The 23,117-nt window shown below is 33.6% G+C and overlaps 1 protein-coding gene across 2 annotated transcripts in view; it reads right to left on the minus strand.

Moving 5' to 3' along the window:
* Positions 1 to 23,117, minus strand: part of LOC116339099 (MOXD1 homolog 2) — a 191,555-nt gene that overhangs the window by 82,925 nt on the left and 85,513 nt on the right. For both annotated transcript variants that reach the window (XM_031764762.1, XM_031764763.1), the window contains one exon: positions 18,206 to 18,413. The gene's annotated coding sequence lies outside the window, so the exon portion shown is untranslated. The remainder of the gene's footprint in view (positions 1 to 18,205; positions 18,414 to 23,117) is intronic.

Raw genomic sequence — 23,117 nt, forward strand, 5'->3', positions numbered from 1 at the left:
AATTTCAGAAAGGGAAGCACATATATCACAGTATATGCAGTACTATTCAGCTGAAATATTTTCGCTTTTTCTGCTTTGGGAATTTTCTTTGGTTCTTTTCTATTCAATGTTCGTCGTGTTCATACTCTCCATTCCACTCATCTAGACAGTTCGTTGCCATGTTTTCCAACGTGAAGTTATTATAAATGTTTTCCTTCTGAAATATTGTTTGTATTGAATTTATTTTCGAGATTTTACGGAAAAGACACATAAGACATAGGGTGTGACTGGCAAGACTGGCTATCTTTTAACCAATTTCTACATCATTCAAATTATAATTGAAAATCTATGTGACAGTTTCCAAATTGATTCATCAAAACAGAAGTACACCGATTCGGTCTTCTTCGTTTTTTTTATCTCTGTATCTCTCTCTCTCTCTCACACACACACACACACACACACACACACACATGCATTCATTGGTTACCCTGTTTTTCTATATTTTAAATTTCACCCACGGAATATTCACTAAATAAATTACAGGAAGCTCGAGTACACCACTGTTCACTGAAATGTGCAACGATGGGTCTGTAGCGTTTATGTTCTATGTGCGTGTGCGTAAGTGCATTCATTTCAGAAGCTTCGAGTTCAGTTTGTATTGTTGACGTATTACCCCGAATTAGTGGCGCACGTTGAAAGTTTTTCCTTCATTTTTATGAGAATTTGCTATGAAGTTAAAAAAAAACGACATGAAAGTGAGCAAAAACTGTATACAGAAATTGAAATTACATATTTTATTAACCTAGTTTTCAATTGTATCTGTGTAAGTGTACATTTGCTGCCAGTGAATGAGAAACACCGAAAATTAAATAATAGCATTGACGAACAAAATGAAGTACACCAAAGAAAAAAAAACGAGACTGTTAACAAAAATAGCTATTCGATTTTAGCTATGCAATTGCAATGAATGAAGAAAATACCACGAAAATACGTAAACGTGGTGCATTATAGTCGGTGCAATTAACTGTCAGAGAGAGAGAGATAGAGCAGTCTATAGATTGTGCATTTGTTCACGTTGGTTATATCGAATTGTAAGAATTCAGTTGTTGCTCGAGTGTAAACAAATCGCATCATCCAAAATAGAATAAAAAACTTTTGACCATTTCATTGCATTCTTTTGCAATGGGCAACAAAACGAAAATCGGAGGCAAAATGTAACAAGCAACCGTTAATTAAGAAAGTTAGGTTAATTGAAATCTATGTGCATTTGAACTACAGAGCCATGGACCCTGGTGAAAATGCGGATAGCTATGTTTCCAAAGTCCACCAGGAATTGCCACCATCAACACCGTACATTAAATTACATTTTTTTTTTGTTACTGGCCAGCAACTCTACAACCCAGTGAAAATTAATTGAATTTTCGAATCGCTTTCATAAAAATGAAAAACGAACAAATTTATTATGGATGATGATAAATAAAAGTGCAGAAGCAGCCATATATAGCGTCACAAAACTATGTCAAAACTAATGTTCAAAGTATGAACAAAAAGAAAAATATATGATCAAAGTTTTCTTTGTTGTCTTTTCTTGTTCAATTCGGTTTCAGTTTGCTACAACTCTACGTTACTATTCTGTTCATCCGGATTTTTCGGGGTGTATTCGTTAAGTTTTTGGAGAATAAAGTAGAAAACAGCGAGAACAACAACAACACTGTAACGAGTCAAAAAATATATGATTCAACAAAAATGGTTTCCATGTGCAGGGATGTAACTAATTAATTCGTATAGTTTTTTTTTGGTATTGTACATTTTTTTTGTTAGAAAGAAAAGCACTAAAAATGCAGTCGAAAAACAGGGACAATCATGTGCGCGCAAGGACAAGCTATCAAAACTTTGATTCGCAACAATGTTGTTTATTTGTTGTTTAAAATTTCGAGCACTTTCTTGAGTTATGGTTGTTTCGAAAAATGTCCGTTAAATTGGACCAATTTTCTGTATTGTATGAAAATAAAATGAATCTAGCTAATACCACACACACACACACGCGCACATACACACACACACACGCACACACACACACACACACACACACACACCACGATAACATCACTTTATTGACTGTTAAATCATAATTGAGTGAATTTTGGAACTGTTTCACGCTGTCAAAACATTCACATTCAACGCCAACTATAAAAATGTCTTTCTTTTAATCTTCGTTTTTATTGCTTCGAATTAATTGGAACTCATCCACTCCTTTCATAGGTTAAACATGTAATAAAAAAGCCCGAACACAACGCTTTAAACAAGAATTAAGAGAAAGAAAGATATATTGAAACACATACAAGCACATAAAATTCCATAAAACATGAGCGTTTCGTCGTTTAATTACAAATGAATGGGCATTATAAAATTCTTAAAAATTATTTTTAATTATTCGTTTGCTTCTTAGTCACACAATTCATTCGCCGCATCCAAGAAAGATAGATTCAGCGAGCTATATGTAAATATGGAGCTCTCAAAATGAGCACGTTCCAGTTCATTTGCTCCACAATCGTTCATTCGTCGTTTCACATAATTTATGCTTGAAAATTTGATAGAACATCACTGTGCTGTGATGACAGTATATAAATGTCAAAACTATGGATGTTTAAATATTGTGGTTAATATGATTGTGCATACTTTGTTTGGTATATTTTTTGATTCGATTTAAATTTGAATTCAAATTTCGACGCGTTCACCAAAACGCACAACACAAACAAAAACAAATACAAACTTGACAATTTAATTGTCGTTTAATAGACTCGTTTCGTTTATTAATATAGTTTTTTTTGTTTCTATTCGTGTCGGCATTATTCGGCCTGTTGGTATCCTCTCTCTCTCTCTCTTTTCTCTATTTCTTTTTCTATCTCTATGCGTACGAAGTGGTGCGTGCGCATCTGTGCCTCATTAATCTACTGAAATGAAATAGTTAATAAAGTTTAATATGATTTTTTTTGTTGATGGATTTTTGTTTGCATTTTGTTCTCCATCAATTATTTTATATTCATATCATCTAGTTTGAGTTCGGTCAAATTTTACACTTGATTAAATCCATTGTTTTAATTATGAAATGTAAAGCACAATAATATATTGCATAGACACATGGAACACATTTTTCCTAGTTGATTTGGTTCTTTGAACCAAAATGGCATTTATTTTTATTTCATTTTCAATAGATGATTGTTATCTTCATTAGTTTGTAAACCAATTCGGTGGAATTTTGGGAAAGACAAAAAAAAATGATAACAGCATATATTTTTTTTCTGTTTCAATTGCATTAACATAAAATTTAAATTCGCTTTCGAATTCATAGTCACGAATTGTTTGTACGCTCGAGAATTCAAATTAATTGGAAGCGTTTTCGGCATTCTTTCAATCTTTCACAGTTGACATTGGACGATGAGCGTGAATTACACATTGAATATCATATATACTAAATGCTTGACATTGCATCACAAAGTAGTAATAATAAATTTAAAAAAAAATTGAGACCAGTGGGCATTTTAGCTGTGCGATAGCTGCTTGAAATATGAAAATTAATATGACTTTATTCACTCGCAAAAGAAACAAATAACGGCTGGATGAGATGGCGCAGCGGTGTTCGGCGAATGCCTCTATTAATGCGTGAGCGTTTATTTCAGCCTATAGATCGGAGAAACTTAATAATGAAATGTAACGTGTATGCATCGTAGCACAAGCAACGACCTTTCTGGAAATCGAATGAATAAGCGAACAGGCGAATGAACGAAGCGAATGCTGGATTATGTTGTTGTTGGAATTTTGATGCAAGAAGATGAGCGCGAGATTTATGATTATAGCGATTATCTTACCGTTCTCTTGGCCGTAATGGTACATGGCATTGACCAAAACAAGAATTAAATAAGATAATAGAACAACAATCGCTCAATAACAATGTCTATGTCTACATAATAATGGATGCAAAGACTTAAGAACTGTATAATTACAAATCGATTTGTACGGAACTTGAATAAATTCTAAGTCAATATCAAAGATAATGCATGATATATACGTATATAATAAGTATTGAATACACATCGCAACTGTGAATGGTACATCGCAATATACGTGCTATGGCCCGCATCGAAGTAAAAGATCGAATGAAATAAAGTGATTTTCGAGCAGATACAGCTACTGGCGGTTTTCAATTAGAGAAAGAAATAAAACATTTGCCATAAACGTTTGATGAACGAAAGCGGAACGGAAATTTGTGAAATTCTTCGGTCATTTGCCATCATTTTTGGTGAAAATAAACAAATGACATCAGACCGGAGCGGTTAAATATCCAGGAAAAACAAATTGGATATCCAATATTGGCAACATTGCCGTTGAACATTCTTCCCCGACCGACGAATTTATGATGAACATTGACAGTAACGAAAGAAAATCTTGTTTAAATGATATCTCATGGGTACTTTGTTGTTTAAATTAAACAGAGTTTCTCAACACGATTTCAGTGAAAAAGGGAATGGAATAATTTGGGTAAGTTGCAAAAATGAAATCATAAACGGTATCTCTATGATGGATGAAATAAAGAAATGCGTAGATTTCTTCAATTAAATTCTCAACACGAAAAACAACTCAGAAAAAGTGGACCATAATCCATTTTCGATGCGTGTATCCGTACCCACAAAAAAACCAATTAATCATTTTTCTAATAGCTGGCTATAGTAATAAATAGTCCGAATCAATATCATTCTCTCTTTTTATGTTTGTGTGTGTGCACGCACATATTTAATTCGGTAAACGAATTCGGTTTTCCGTAGTAACATCACATCAACCACCAGCTCGACAGAGAGAAATAGTATATCGTGACGCATTATTCGGGTTGTATTGAAATAAATTTATACAAATAAATTTGTTGCCTGTTTTTGGAACCACAAAATAAATTGCCAAATATGCTCGCAATTTTCAAATCATCGCATTTAATCAATCGACAAACGAGCATATCAAATAATAAGCATTTCTTTTGGGGCCAACTCCTGCATCTTCGTGCTTCTGATACATATTGCCTTTGTTTTTCTTCTTTTTATTTTTGCCTTGCAATAAAACCAAATAAAACATATTTCGTTAATGGTGCGGTTACAACGCCCCACCATAAGCTGATTGTGAAAAACGAGATTGCAAACTACGCTCAGTCGCACACAATACGATTTCGTGTTTCATATTCTTTCCAATTTTGTTGGCTGTTTTTTGGCATCTCTTTTCTCTCTCTCTCTCTCTCTCTCTCTCTCCTTCTCTTTCCACCATATATACAGCAAATGAAAGAGTTTGCTGTCGATATTTCTTCTAAATCATCTTGGTGAATGTGAAATAAATGGTACAGATGGACTATGATGAAAACTTCTCATGTATTTTATGTTTGCCGTTTTCAACATTTTGCCAGAACTATGAAAATAAAAATTAACTTGTAGCATGTAACATGCAGGGGTTGGCCATTTGTAAAATATTTGATGATTTTTGTATTGTCGAAACCCGGAAAAACTTTTGAAACGGGCCGTTCTGTGATGACCAGAATAAAAAAATATATATATAAATAGGACCCCGAACATTACTTGCACAAAACTAAATCAAAATCACACAACATGATTCGAAACAGAAATTGATTGCAATAATCGTTGTTCGACCGTTCGGCAAAGTTTGAATAAAATTGTTTTCACCTCGATTAAAATAAATGTTTCGTGTTTTCGGTATACAAATGCAATTTGGTGACAATGCGATTTTGGTTGTGGCAAACGGTTCAATTTATGCAATTGCATTGCACCCTACTGGCAACACTTTTTGAATTGCACATGTCGACAATGGCATTGCATTTTATTAATACAGTGCGATATAGAACGATACGATACAAAGCCAAATTGATATTTATTATTTTCGTGTTTAGCGCTTATGGAATGCAATCATGTTGATGATGTTTTGGAAACGGGGCAAAAAATGCGTTGCACATACGTATCGGTTTGCTCATCAAATATTGCTGACTGTAAAGACAAGGGGAAAAACGCGCACGCATATTCAAACTGCACTATAGTCTGGCTGTCGAATTTGTTTTGTGTTTCCATTCCAAACATCGTATACTCAATGATTAATTATTCGAAAATGACTTGAACCAAATTTGTTTTTTGTTTTACTTTGTTCTCTTGTTGTTTATTTATTTTTATTATTACTTAAATTCGATACGTTTCACATCGTTCGTTTCATGTTGTTAGTACGATTCGTCTAATAATAATCTCTTGTCTTTTCGCTGGTTCAAGTTCGTTGTATTTTTTTTTTGTTCGTTATTTTTTCTACTGTTGCATGCATTTCACTCCCTGCTTTGGGGTTCAATTTTCAATGCTCACACAGTGTGGTGTGTGTGTGTGTGTGTGTGTGTGTGTGTGTGTGAGTGCGCACTTTTTTCTACTTCTTTCTTCGTCCCGACTCTCATCTTAATTTGATAATAAATCACATCAGGGAATAATGCTTTTGGTTTTATTAGCTCAAGTCAAGCGTGTTTGGAGTATGCAATGTGAAATGTGCATGTCGAACGAATGAATCTCCATTTTATTTATGTTTGAAAAAAAAAATCCTCTCATGCCATGGCTGCTGCTGTTTCTGCTTCTGTATTGGTGCTGAGTGGCCGTTTCATGCTTTATGCATGCCATTTCGACGACTCTGTTGCAGTTTTTTATAATACGAAATAGCTAAAATTGCATTAACAATGCGTGCAATGGCGCGCATATCGTGTGGTGAGCGTGTGTGGTCATTTTGTAACATTCAAGAGCATTGTCCATGTCAAATATTTCGATGATTCAATCGATTCTGTACAAATTTCAGATGCATTTGGTTCGAAGATGATGACGACGATGACGGTGATGGTGTCGACCGATATATATTGTTCTAAACGACATATTTTTCGCCATGACTTGGCAAATATGTCATTCGACAAAAGATAGCGTCGATAGTTTCGACAATAGTGCTTGACTGACTCAACTTATTTTGTAAAGCCAATATGCAACCCGGTGGCCACCATTGATATTTCGTCCATGTGGCGTTCGACTTTTATCGCAAAACGTCAAGTTAAGAAATCATTTCATTTTCATGCGAAAAATTAATGAATCACTAAAATGGATTTTTTCTTCTTCTTATGCATGACGTTTCTTTTCGCTTTCATGCTCTTGCTAGTCATTTGACGCCTTTGTTTAATACTGATGCCTAAATTATTTTGCAACAAGTTTTATTGCATATTTGATGATTCACTAATTTATATACATAAAACATGATTAACGTTGATTAAATCGTGTGTTTGTAAGTGTGTGTGTTTGTAATTTTTAGCTATTCTGTTTTTTTATCCCCAAGAAACTGTTGATAAATAAATTGTGCAGTTGATTTTAATCAAAAATTCAAGGTGGAATGCTATGAAGAAGAAAAAAAATCGAAAGAAACGCGCATACACATTTTGAACACAGAAGCAAAAAGGGTTAATAAATCGAAAGACGTTGAACTAATAAGCACGTTCAAGCACATAAATATCAGCTGTTGACGTATCACACTAAACTACTTAATAATATTCTAACAGGATTTTTTTCGTTACAGAAAACACAAAAATTCTCGCTCCATCGCATAATTAAGACATTACCAACTTAGTAAATGTCATAAGGAGAGGCATTAAACAATATACGATCACAATTAATTGCACAAAAAAATGAATTTTCTCTTTTCTCTCACTCACGGTGTATGTTCAACCATGCGCTCTCCATTTTAAATTAAAATCCATTACTCTAAAAACACATGCAATATTTTTTCGTGAGACCTGAAGCCATCGCATTTAACCAAGCACATTCCTTAAGCACTTTACTGATTACACTTACGCTTACAAATAAATGTTTATTGAACAATTTATACGACGGTAATTTTAGATGTCCACTTGCGAGAAAGAAGAAATATTGAAATGGATCACGTCTGGTTGACGGTTGGAACAGATTCAGAAGGACAGAAATGGTTCCAAGTGTAATTAATTTATGTGGTGGAAAATGGGGTTTATAATGAGCTTTCTAATCGAACATTAGCCTCCCATATTTTTTTTGTACAATTTTGAGTTGCTTCAGTATTTTGTTTCCGAGAGTGAGAACCTAAGACCCATTGTAACTGAACTTGTTGCTTTTTTGTTAAAAAAAAAATAGTATTATATAGCAAGTATTATACGAAACTTTTAATTAATTATCAAATACAAAACGAAGAGAGAATGATAGAATGTTTATTTTTGTGTGTGTGTGTGTGAGAGAGAGAGAGAGAGAGAGACGGAGTGAGCGATGGGTGAGAGTAATCAATACTGAAATGTGGGCGGATATAATATATCATAGGTAAATTGTAAAGGTACTCAAATTGCTTTGTTTCTGTTAAAAATCACATTTGAACTATTTTATGATGCGTTGGCGTGTCGTGCAAAAAGCGTTACCAAAATGAATATGTAAAATATCATTTTAAATGGTGGTTTCGGAAAATTCAATTTATTTTGATTTAAGCGGTATTGCTATTCAATTTTCAAACGATTCATTTGTGGCGGCGTGTTCCATCAATTTCCCGGAAATGAATTGAAATTGATTTGAGTACCTTTAACATTTGTATTTATGCAAACAAACCACCGCAAATTCGAATTGCTCCCAATTTCCACTTTGCCACCATCACTACCCACCGTCATCGCCACCACCATCCAATATCGTTCCGTGTTATACTAATTGGGCAAAAAAAAAAGAAATTTTGCCTTAAACTCAGAAAATTCAACATTGAATTTATTTTCTTCTACTTTCTGTGTTGTTCGGTTTGCGTAACTTTTTTAATTTTGAAAAATGTTTATCATTCAAATTTACCCGAAGAAAAATATGTTGTTGAAAAGCCGATCATTGAACTGTGATTTAAATTTGGATATTTTGAAGGTGCTTCAACTTAAAGTGATAATGGAAATTACGCATCAATTTTCGCACAATGTGTTCATGTTTGTTCGACAATTGATGATTCGCCTGAGAGACGGGTTGATGCAAATGCGTTTCAAAAACGCACAGTCATAATATATTTGAACATCTGCCCAACCGAAGGTTTTCCAATGAAAGAGACACACACAGAAAAAAACTTTCCCCTAAGGCCTCACAGACGGCGCCACATCTTCTCTCATTAAAAAGTTCGTGCTGATATTGTTGTTGCTGCTGCAACACTTTTTTTTCTCTCTCTTTTTCAATCTAAATGAATACTGCTACAAAATATATAGAACGTTGTACGTTAACAATATGCAAAACGGATGAACTTTGAATCACATTGGCGCACGATCATGATAATATCACAAGCAGTGAATACGAAAAACTTTTGGGGAAAATCATATTAATTAAATTTTTTCCGAGCTCTCATACAGGTCGTGGTTTTTCCCATTTATGTTGGCAGCCAAAGTTACCAATTTTTTTGCTGTATTTTAATGTTAAAACTGTGAATTCATTGAAATGAAGACGGTGTAAAATTGTAACGATTCGATCGCATAAGATATTCGTCTAAAAAATAATATATATTTTAAGGATTCACAAAAACTATGATAATAATGGGGAAAGTTTCATTTTTCACAATTTAAAAACCTCATTCTGCCCTCTCAACACACTCTCAAATGCATGGGTGCGCGAATAAAAATACAGTTGACATTCAAATGGATTGCCTACTGAATGTTTTTCAAATCAACTAGAACCATTCATAGAATATTACAATACGTTGTTTGTTTGTTTTTTGTACGTTGATCAATTGCAATGAACGTGCTTAATTTTACTTAACTCCAGTGCATGGTCATCAGAGCATCACATTCGGAAACACTCTATTCCATTGTTGACCCCAATAACAACACATAATTTGTTTTTGTAACTTTCTGCCATTTGGATGGCGATATAGTGCAACGTTTTGGCATATTTCTATCCTTAGTTTGCAATCTACTTCATTTGCTTTTTATTTCAGTTTTATTGTTCGTAAAATTTTTGGAACATCTATAAGTTCTCATGTGAATTGTGTGAATTGATGTCAATTGTTTTCATTTTGGTTTTTTGGTTTGTCGGTTTGATGTAGTATGTTGGAACATATGGAAAACAATAAAATTTGGTCAAATGAAAAGTTTTTCACCACAAGAATATTTAGTGTGTTGTATTCATAAAAGGAACAAAGTGGTTAATTGACGCTTTTCAGAACAGAGTATTGATTTAGTTTATGGCAAATCCAATGAATGGAACCATCAAAAATACATAAAGTCTACAGTTGGATAGATAATTTTTATAGATTTGTATGGATTTATAGTTTATTCAAATTGACCAGACATCACCGGATCAACAATTGAGCATTCCTTTTTTTTATTCAGCAATGCATTCTTCCAATTATGAATGAAGTTCATCGCTCCAATTTGGCATTTTGTCGGATTAATCAGGGCTCATTAAAAATTAGGATAATAAAAAAATGTAGAAAAAATATCAGTGGGAGAAGTGGTTAATTTATTTAAATATCACAATTAACCAAGCGGTTCAAACAAAAACTTGCTTTGCCTCAAACACATTTACAAATGGCTGCATTGGACAACATTATTGAAAATTGTGGAAAATAAATTAGTTTGCATGGAACTGAAACATTGACAGAGGTATGAGTTCAAGGAGAACAACAACAAGCGAACTGCAACAGCTGTAACGCATAAAAATTGATGTTTGAACTCAGCAATAATGAAAACAAAACCACAAGACCACTAAATTTTCCAGAAACTATACATATACCAATAATATCAATTATGGTTTTGCTTTTCACACATATACCACCGAATTGCGTCGATATGAATATTTCTAAGCGCATTAACATTCAAAATCATTTTTTTTACGTATGTTTTATTATATCATTTGTTTTATGCGTGAATTCGTTTTATCATATTTTATCTGTGCGTTCTATTGCGCATTCGTTTTTTTATTGGTTTTTAATATGTGCGCTTCCGATTTATTGGCCTTGTACACAACCATTTCACATTTTCCACAGATAAACGCATATATGTATTCGTGCACACTGCCGCTAGTGCGTTTATGTTTTTTATTGGCTAATAAAATCGTTTGAAGACCATATTTCATTATTGATCTGCACTTGTATTTGTTCAATAGTTTGATTCGATTCGATTTGACTCAATTTATTATTAATGACATGTGATTTCGAATTCAATTTGATTATTTCAGTTCAAGATCACCAAACAGTTCAAATAACCGAATTCAACCGATTGATTGACTACTTATCTGAACGAGAAGTAACCAAGTTGAACAAGTCATATGTAGAACAGCATTTCACTTACATGAAAACTGATCCAATCACATTTTAATGTAATTTTGCAAATAGATAGATGTCTTATTTGGATTTACATTGTGCTGAATCACAAAATTATTTTCTCTTCAATTCAAATAACGACATTTTTTTTTGTCTTCATTGGCGTTATTCATTTTTATTATTCCATTGATGGCTCAATCAATTAGGGCTGACTCGTTCATTGCATATAAATGTAAAGCGTACTGAACTAAACAAATTTAACCGAACAACTTGGCCGATTGCTTTGTACTGTTGAATGTGTTTGTAAATCATTGAGTTAACGGATAAGCCATATCTCAATGCAATTGTAATAGCGATAGCAATAGCAACACCATATGAGGCGATGTCATCAATTTTTTCCCCTCTCCATTTTCAGATGCCAACGCGGTACGTGAGCGTGCACAAATAACAGTATAAAATCAAAGCCAAAAATGTCTCAAGTGACTGTTGACATAGCTTGTTTTTTTTACTTATTTCGTTTTTATGTTTGCTGCATTCGAATCGACTCAATTCGTTTCGATTCAGTTCAATTGTATTGCCCAAGCGCCTTCAATTATTGATTGGCTTGATCAATGTGAAAAGAAATATGCGAAAAATTGTCTGCTTTGTTTGATCTTTTACGATTCGAAATTAAAAAAAAAACTGGTCATTGCCTTTTGTACTGAATTAAGTAAATTTTGTACTGAATTTCTACAACATGCATACTGGACACGTGCTATAATCTCAGAACTCCGCATCAGTGTACGTTCTACAGTTCGAATCGAACCGAATATCAATGTTACTTTCGCATATTTTTTTGTCTTTCTTTCTTTTCCCCCCTTTTCTACAAATAAAAATTAAACCATTTTTCTCTATTCATATATAGAGAAAAATATTTTTTCGGTTATGGTTGGCCAACGAACGCCATCCAAAAGATTCGGACGTTATGATAATATTGTAGCATGTAAAATAAATGTGCACAATTTCCGACAAATTCAATGTTCAACGGGGGCATTCAGCAGCTTCACCACTTTTAGTTCGCCTAACCAGTTCAACTAGTGCTTGAACCGGAAATAAACTGAATAGATAACAAGGCAACACAAAACATACAGTTTAGATAATATCAAATAATAATTTTTCGAGAAATTTTCATTTTTCTCGTTCCATTTGTGATTTGACGAAAGAATGAATAGAAAAAATTCCGTTGATTGCACTGAGTTCCGTTTTGTGGAGCGAGCAGAGGCAGAGTGAGAAATAGCAGAAAAAAAAAACGAAAACACAAGACAAAAATCGCATGGAGCTATTTTTCTGCACAATCAAAAAATCAAAATGGTTCGTATCATCCAACGATGACGACAACGGCGACGAGTGCCCAAAGCAAAAGAAATAAGAATAATATAAAAGAAAAAGAAGAATCAGGAGAGAAAATATGGCTTTGTTAGTATTGTTCGAAATAATTTCCATTTTTGTTCATTTTTATTTGTCAGATCTCATCATGATGTCTGTCGCAAATCCGACCGAGGTCCGACCGCCGACCGACCGCCGATCCGATCCGAACCGAAAATACTCGGAGTTCGGTCGGCGTCGGAACGAGTTTTCCATCGGATTTTTTTTCGGAATTCGGTTTTCGGATATTGATCGGATGCTCACAAAATTAAAACCAATATTTTTTTTAAATTGAATTAATTTTTCTTTTGTACCCATTTTTATTAATCGTCAATTTATCTCATTCATTCGTTTTTAAAAATTTAGATCATTTTAAATTTCTATTCAAAAATAACAATTGTTCGATGTGCGCTGTATTAACCATTTGGTAAATATAAAAAAAAATTATTTTCATTAAATTTTTCCGAACTCCGAGCACCGACCACGACCGACCACCGATCCGATCCGATCCGAGATATTCGGAGATCGGTCGGCCTCGGATTGAATATCCTCGGCGTCGGATCGGCGTCGGAATCGAAAAATGGCCGCCGTTGAGAACGCTGGTGTATATGTAGTAACAATAATAAACCGTTTGTCTTAAAACATTACACTTTTGGGCGATTCTCTTCGTTTTTTGCGCCTGGTTCAACAGATCAATTTCAGCACCGAAAAACATTCAACACTGGCAACAACAAAACTCAACAAACCGAATCATTTTTTGTATTTTTTGTCACATATGTTTCTTTTATATTTGTCATAGATGCATAAGTATGAATGAAGACGAAAGAGACTGTATGTGTGTGTGTGTGTACTAGTAAAAAATAATATTCTAGACACGTTACAAATCATATGCCATAAAACTTTGTATTCGCTCTATCATTTTGCTTCGGGATTCTGATGCAGCAAATATCAACCACCGTTGCCGTGTATGCCAATCATTTGATCTGGAATTCAGTTCAAATATTCCACACTTTGTGTTCATTTCACTTTATTCGTCTATGTCTTGCGATTTCTTCTTTTTCTCGTCCCGTTGCTCGTCTTTCTCGAGGGAAATAATCGTTTGTTGATATTTGAGTAGTATATTTGTGAATGTTTGCTGGTTTGGTGTGTGCGCTATTCAACTCGAGTATTTCATTCGTTCGGGGAACAACTAAATTTGATTGTATATATCATCATAATCACGTAACATACAAACAACATTCATTTTTGTTGTTTTCAAATGATGCTCATTGCCATTTGTCATATTAGAAATTCATAAGCGATGGATGGTTCACTTTTTCTTTTACATTTTCTACTTCCATTCAAGTCTCGTATGACCAACCATCATACAGCAGTCCCAAAAGTGGATCATTTCACCGATGATCGATACTATTTTTTATCGAAGAACTATTGATTCAAATAATCAAACTGCCACAACATAGATTCTATTCAATTTTTGTCATTTTTATGTATAGATCTCACTTTTCGTAGTACCAATTGGAATCGGTCCAATTGTTTTGGGCGTTATATAAAATCCAACTTTTAATCGCTGACCCTTCCATTGTTTATTTGTTTTAGACTTTATACCATTGTATGCAAAGGCTCAATATGGTAATAGCAGTATGGATTAGGGAATGAATGGATATAAATAAAACCAAATTCAAACGCAAATCATCATGTCTATGCACAATTGTACATACAACGTGCGTACCGTTAAGTAGCTGCCTATTTAATCAAACAGAAAGAAAACTTAAGCAAACGATTTCATTTCAATGGGTATCGGATCCTTTATTTGATCAACACAGAAGTCTTGCATTTCAGGGGATCGAAATCTTGTCGTAGATGAACTATTGTTATACTTAAAATGTGTATGCATATACATATTATGTATATAATGTAAAAAAGGGATTGTTTTTTCTTCTCGATCTATTTGACAAACATTGCAAACGGAATTGGTTTTATCGTTTCTGTATTTGTTTGTGTCCATTCATTTCTTGACTTTCAAAATGAAACGTGATATATACTAATGTATTGAAATCGAACCTTTTTTTCTTCTTTTAGCGACATAGAACACAAATAGAATCATATTAGAGAAAAAAATAACAAAATCGAATTGAATGAATACTCCAGTGAAAGAAGAACATCCATTTATATTCTCAACAGTTCAATCGTCGCTTTTTTCTTTGCTCAATTGCTTTTGTTTGTGTGTGACGAGCTGTTGGTTAAACTATCGCATGAATTTTGTCACACGTGCTTGTCTTTACATCGAAAGTTCAGAAAAGGGTAGCCAACACCGTTCATAACTGGAAATCATATATCTCTTTCGACTGTTTCGACTGTCATAAAATACTATATTTGTTTTTCTCTAACTTTTTACCATTTCAATTCCAGTGCATTTTTGCAATAACACCTCGGTATCCTGGCGCTCAATAGATCTAGAGCATCATGAGAGATCTGAATCCCTATTGCTAGTGCCCAGTTTTAGCTAGCTACGTGTATACGCACGAAAAACTTTCAATTGAACTGTCCAGATGAATTAATGTCATTCATTTATTATAATATTCCCTAAAAGATAAAGATGAAACAATTTCGGGGGATGGAAACGACTATGTTAGAAGATATTATTTTTGAATGTGTTGCTTTTATTGCATTTTTCCCTAAATCGAGTAATTTCTCTATTGATGAGTTTTCTTCCGTTTCACTACTTTGCCACGTTGGAATGGTTCTCGATATATATACATATATATCGCACCAGGTCAGTTTTCTTTTTCTTTATTTTGTTCACTCGCCAGCATAAAATACCGTAGATTCAACGTTAAAAAGAGACACATTCATTTCATCCCTGAGAAAATGAGAGACAAAACGGCAACAGAGTAACGGAGCATTTTTTTTTCTCTTTTTCATCTTTTTATTTTGCGCTGGCATTAACCTTTTTAACTCGAAAGTTTTTATCATTTATTCGGTGAGATGCTACTTCTTATTTGAAATGAAAATAATATTGCTTCCAAACGCGGAATGAGTACAATATGGACGTTCACATTCCGGGCACATACAAAACGGTGTAACAGTGAAATGGTGAATCATGGTGAAAACTATGATTTTTCGTGTTCATTCGTTTTCAACAGTATACACATATATACATACATACGAAAACTGACAGAAAAAATTATTGTTGTTCCGTTTAAATATGTTTTTATCGCCGCACGAAATGAACACTACGGACTACAAAGTTTTCGAGGCAAAAGAAAAACGAATTCAGACTAATGTGCCATTTTTGGTCATTTATTTATGCCAACGCCGTTTTTCTATGTTCTTTTAACAGCCATGATGGTAGGGAAAACGAGCCATCATGTATCAATTTGATGCGATAAAAAGGTAGATTCGAAGTGAAACGTGAAAGAAAAAAAATCCATTAACTGACTTGGCCAGTGTGTTGAGTGGCGCGCACAAACTTCAGGTCACGTTACCACTACCTCCGCTTCCACCAAATCAAACTTTGAAAATGTTCCGATAGAAAATATAGCGAAATACTTTTTTCTCGTCCTTTTGCTAACCCGTTGGAAAGAAGTTCTCGACACTATTTCACATTCATTTATTAAATTTTAACCGTTCACTGTTAGCTAGGTGAGTGTGTGTGTGTGTATGTGTGTGTTGAAGTTTTCCACAGTGGCACGATTATATGCATGCAATTGAAATATTCGTATTTACAATGTGAAATATATTACATTCAGGAAAAACAAACTAAAGCAGCGAAAAGTTTGCAGTTAGTAAATGGTTGATAGAATTGCGAATAAAATATACTATTTGCATGTTCTAACATTTTCGCATTTCATAATTTGGGGTCACATCTAGATTATATAGATATCGTGTGATACATTAAAACCCAGCCCTTCAAAAATGTTGGCAAAGCAAAAAAGAAAACATCTTTTAATCTGAATTATCTGAATAAATATTAATTTCCGTAGTTCGTATATTCAGCACCCAACAGGCATAAAGTAAACAAAAATGCGTTCAGGATAAATGGCTATCGCCCTAAGCCAGAACAAAACAACATTCAAGAAATGCTTACGAATGCGGTAAAATTCATCCCAAAATTAAAAAAAATCCCGCTCACACAGTACGGAAAAAAAATAATATAATGCGAAATAAACAAAAATGAGATGATTAAACAGAAAAACGATGGTCGTGTGCTTAAGTATTTAGAAAAACCTTTATTATCATTGATTCAGCGACATACGTACGTGAACAACTCACAAAAAAAGGAAAAAAAGAGAAAAAAGAGAAAGAAATAACGATTACGACGACAATGGAGTGAGACACATTGACGGTGTTAAGCGAAAACCACAAAAGGCATACAGAAAATCATACCGAAGTGCAATTAATAATGGATATTATTTAGGCGTATGGATTTAATTTAAACCGCAAAAACTTTTCCTTCTAATCGCATCTCGCTTCTCGTGTGTTACATGTTTGTATTTTCAACACAAGTAAGCATACTGTATTCCAAATGACTGTCGCCAATTCACACATACACTATTTTTCAAGCGATATTTATGCCGCATAGCAAACTTGAACATTGTGAAAACTATATATTTAATCCGTGTTCTGTTAATTCCTGACGCTTTTATATGTTTTCTTTTTGAAAATGGATTTTATTTGCACAGGAAAGTGACAACAACCAAACGCCAAAAAAGAATTATGCACAGAGAAGGAGGTCGACATATAGGTAGCTATGGTGGTATTTTGCAGTCTTTACATTGCAATTGCATAGTCCAGCACTATCATGCGAACACTCAACTTGTGAAAATGAGAAGATGTGCGGTTTTCCCATCGGTACAAATTCAAAATATACGAATGCGATAAATTGTTTGCCTTCTAAATGCTTTACTTCCTTTGTTCAAGTTTGAAATGTCAACTCTGTCGAACCTATTAGTTACATTTCTGTAGAAGGTTCTATCTTTTTTTTTCCCAGTTATCAAATCGATCGAAGAAACACACACAAAAAACGATTTAATTTTCCATTTAAAAATTCACAGTTCCTTAAATTTTTAATATAATAGTTAGCAGCGCATGAAAAATAAGACGTTTGAACATTTTAATGGACATCGACATTTGTGTGTATTTTAATAGAATATAGACATACATTCGAATATTTGGTCGGCAATTAAGAATGCCATGAAGAAAAGTTCCAGTAGAACGAACGATAAAATTAAATAGAAAAATGAACCATTATTTCAGCAATTTTTCTCGCTCCAAAATAACCTCTTGATTTACATTTTTGATTAAGTCCATTTAAAAAAAAGTACAATATTTAATAAAGCATTCAACAATCAACATTTGGGTTTCGTCTTTTGTACCCTCCAGTACCTTGTAAATGTTAATTATCTCGTGCCTCGTGGAATGGCCACACTGTTAATATGTTTAAAATGCAAAAAAATACGATATATGAATGACTTACTTGTTGTAATCGTTTAAATTGCGTCAAGTTGTACGTGCCTGCAGCAACTTGATTGCACGAATGTTAATTGCATTTAATCGGATCCTTCGACAGACACACCGAGCTCACTGACAGTAAAACGCTTCTAAACGATGTTGTCAGCCGTGTACGTTCAATTGTAACGAAATTGATAAATGAATCAAAGGTGAAAAATCCGCCCAAAGTCTTTCTGAAAATATTGACAGAACACGAGAGAGAAATTAGTAAAAACAAGGGCTCTTTGTATTTGTTGGATGAATTTTTGTTAATGAAGTGCAACATTTTTATCGTTGTTTTGCTTTGGTTTTGATATAATCGTCTTCATCGTGTCGCTTTTTGTGTACAGTGTTTTTTTATATTGGTGATGATTATTGTTGCTGCCAGCCAGCATTGCTATCTGTAACATTATTTCTTCCAGTTTAAATCCAACTAATCACCGAAACGAATTGTAATCCCTGTTTTTTTTTATTATTTCAGTTGATCTTCTTCCCAAAAATCGTTTATCATTTATTTTCGTTATATTCGAGTCACAGTTCGTTTTTTCTGGTAATGTATGTTCAGTTTTATATCAAACGATCCAAATATAGAATAGATAAACGTTACAGAGCATATGCATTAGAAATGTGACTATTGCAATTGGTTGGAAAAATGGTTTTTGCCGTTCGTTCCTTGAAAAATCTCTTTATTTGTTTTTAATAGCATTTCATTTTCCCGTTTTTTCTTTCTTTCTTTCGTTGGATTGAAATTCGACACATAAAAACTTGAAACGTGTCGAATCAACATGTCTGTCTAGAAGTTCCACATAAAATTTTATGTGTACACGAATATAAATCGAAAATCGACAGTGAAAAATTGTGGTAAAGGCGATTCTAATTGGTCTCTTTTCGTTGCTGCTGCTTACATTAGCACATGCAGAGAATGGCCATTTTTTGGAAAATGATCCATACGAAACAACTCCTTTCTTTTTATTTTGGACGGCAACCATTTGAATTATAGATAAATTCACTTTAAACCAATTCGATTCGAATGTACTGAAGAAATCTCTCTCTTTTATTATTGTTTATTTTAAAACATTTTGACTTTTTGTGCATCGTGAAATTAAATGAAATAAATTGATTGCGGACTGCTGTTAGCCTTTTTTATATTTCATTTTTTGGTTTTTACTGTGCTCACATGATGCATGAATAATGTTGTTTGGAATTTTGTTTTCATATCTTCGTTCTGGTTCATTGTAAACGATTATCTATTACATTTAAACACACAATTTGTGCTTCCATTAGGGGTTCAACAACCATTGTTTCTAATATATTTTTAATTTTTTCGCAGAAAAAACCGTAAAAAAAGAGTGAAACACAATGCCCAATTTTTCATTCTACGGTATTTCTTTTTATATTTATTTTCGTTTAGTATGTATGTGTGTATTTGTTTCCGTATTTTTAAACGCATGGTGTACATCTGCCATTGACGCGGTAGGAAGTTATACATTGTTTTTTGACATCATTCTGTATAATTCACATACACATTGTACACTGTACACTGTACAGCGTACTGAATATTTCAATGTTGCATTTTGTTTTCGCTTTCACGGCTATTATTATTCTAATTGTTATTATTTGTGGTGTAGGATTCATTATGTCTCTTGAAAGAGTTGGCATGCGTTCAATGGCAATGATGTAATCCTTGCGGTTAGATTATGTGTTGTAACATCATGGGATTTTGTTGATGTTGTTGTTGTTTTTTAGCCAAAAAAACTTTATTCACAATCTTTTTGGCTTATTGTTTTATTAATTTTGGACCCGCATTTTACATAAAGTCACTTGAATGAGGAATTTGTCAAGAGATGGAATTTGAAAAGTTGAATGGTCGAGAACGACAACGTAAAGTGACAAATGTGCACAAAATGTATATACATATCGAACATGTTTAGATTGAAACCATCAATTTGACAAATACCGAAAGAACTTATTGTTTACATGCTGTTTGTTATACTTAATTGAAAGCAATCCAGAAAATCAACGAGTTTGTATGCATATATATCTGTTGAGTGGACATTTGCATTGAACATTTAGAACTTGATTAGATATTTAAATACAAAGGCAAATACTCCCGAATGTCGCCAATGTATTTTGAGCAAATGGTCAGGTAGGTTACGGTAAGAAGAGGTAAAGTCCTCATGATAATACACTCCGCCCATTTCATATGCACAAATACAGACATGCCAAATATATGTATATTAATCAATTTTAAGTGATTTCATTCATTTAATGCCATTTCGGTTCTGACCTAACCTTTTGACTTGCTCAGTAACAAAATGGATGGTGAGCGATCCCGTTCAGAATCCGTTTGACCATATAATGTTAAATGCTAGAATGACGGTATGTTTGGGTGCTTCAGTCGGTCGTGGGTGAAGTGACCACCCGAGTCAATGTGCCAACTATTGCTTTCAAAAATGCAAATAGAAGCAAATAAATTGAGTGAAATTTTCCCAGAAAATGAAATGAAATGAATTTTTTTTACAGAAATAGAGGCAAATGTTGAAAAATCAAAAGTAAGCATGGAATGCCAATTTTTGAGTTTTAATCAAATTCTTCAAATGGAAAAAGGTGAATGGAATATGTATACGTGTTTTTGTGTTTTGTATGCTGTATATTGAGCACTTTTGTCAACATCAAAACCCATCCATGGCCAGTTGAATTGATCTTCATAAAATTGAATTGCTGCAACTATGACAGCCAATAGCAACACATACCAAATCGAAATGGTCACAAGAAAACTTATTTCAATAGCAACATTTTGAATATAAACGTTTGTTTTTGGATGTTAAATGGTTTGACCGATACTTTTAAATCTTGATTGAAATGATTCTGTTTTCTCTCTCTCTCTCTCTCTCTCTCTCTCTCTCTCTATATATATATATATATATATATATATATATATATATATATATATATTTTTGGTCAGTTGTCATTTCTTCTATTTCTTTATCTTCTCTGTATATACATATTTTTATTTTAATCTCATTTGAATCATTCTCTTTCTCGTTTAAATGGTTCGGACGGTTCCCCATAGCGCGCCGAAATGAATAATCATTAAATCATTATACCAACAACGTATTAATTTGTTTACCCTTCGGTATACGATCGTTGGCTTTTTAATGTGATGGACCGTATTTGTTTTCTTAGATCGTCATAAATTACGTTACAATACGAGCATCGATAATAAATGTTCTGCTGTTTATTTTAATATTTTTGTTTTTCATATTTTTGGCTTTTGGTTATCTGGGATTCTGGGAGGTTTTGATTATACTTTGTTTGGTATCACTGTGTCTGCTTTTGAAAATCAAAATCAAGTGAGGGAAATATTTTTTTTTGTTGGGTGAAAAAGAGTAATCGTTCGGCATATGTGCGTACTTTCAAGTTGATGGACCAAATGATGATTTTCTTATATGTTGTTTCACGCTGTCGCATGTTCATCATCTTTCTTTCATGTTCAGCTATTGAGTTTTGGTATATTTATATCTTTTGCTTTGAAGTTATTGTTGTTGCTGTCGTTTGTTTTTGAACAAAAGTATTTAAATGTACGAAACAACTTCATCATTTGATTGTGACTTTTGTGTACCAGTCTAAACAGTATAAAACATACATGCACAGCATGGCTCTTTGCTGGTGCTGTAACCATGGTATTGTTACTCTTTCTCTTTCACTATCTCACTCTGTTTACGACAGTTTTTTTGTTCTTCTCTCCCTCTGTTTCATTCACAACACCATTGTTGTTTATAGTGAACGAACTGAGGTAAATTTGAGAGACAATGTTAAGGCGGAAAAGATACATTTAAAGAAGCACCATCATCATAAATCACACATGAAATTACACAAAAAGCAACGCGCACACACACTACACACATAACATTTTACAATGTCCCGATTTCAGATGATGATGATACACCAATGCAACGGCATTCGAACCACATAGAATAACTAGATTTTAGCTAGAGCGAAGACGACGTAAAATTCGATAGATGTGGCATACAATACGTTTCAAGATTCTAAGCGAGCAACTGCGAACCGAATGACACTAACGAATACACGACCATTCGCATATACAAAAAAAAAAAAAAACGAATGTAACGGAGATGTTGAAGCGACATCAGAGAAAAAGCAAGCTCTCTGCAATGAAAAGGGCCAACAATATGAAACCAGTGAGGCCAAAATGGTAAATGCCTTAAATTGTAATATGTTAAAGAAAAAGATCTATTGTTTCATTTTTGGTTTCATTTTTTTTCTCATCCAGTTCGTCGTCGATGTGTTACATGGAAGCATGAACAATGTTTCTGTTTCCATATCGTTGGAAACTCTCTACGTTGACGTCGTCGGGGTCATATCCACTTAGGACAACAAGTAGTTTCAGATAGGCAATAGATATTAATGCAGCGTAATTTTTCAAAAGAAAACGCTTAATACACACGAATGACATGAACCAGAGTACATGAAACACAAATAAAATTCATCATCGCAGTTGCCATTTCAGATAGCTACTTCAAAGAGCGCAAATAAGAGGAAAAAAATGGTAAGAGTTGAGCTCTGCCATAAATGGAGAGATGGAGTTAGATGGAATCATTCTAAAGACAATTTAAATTGATGAAGATCAAAATGCACACTCATACACACACACAATAAATGTATAGCAATCAGCATGGTACAGAGAAAGGTCCCGAACCAAAAATAATGGCCTTGCATATTTTGAACTAATTTTTGAACATTTCTTTCTCTCTTTTTCGATATAGATATGTCTCTCTATCCTCTCTCTCTCTCTGATTTAACAATGTATAGCGTCCGTGTTTACTTCAGTATAGTATTTATTTTTTGTATCAAAAGTATTTGAGTAAATCTGTTTC

This window comes from Contarinia nasturtii, unplaced genomic scaffold (genome assembly GCF_009176525.2).
Source record: "Contarinia nasturtii isolate CC-2019 unplaced genomic scaffold, AAFC_CNas_1.1 Cnas_scaffold_493, whole genome shotgun sequence".
In the NCBI taxonomy this organism is placed as follows: domain Eukaryota; kingdom Metazoa; phylum Arthropoda; class Insecta; order Diptera; family Cecidomyiidae; genus Contarinia; species Contarinia nasturtii.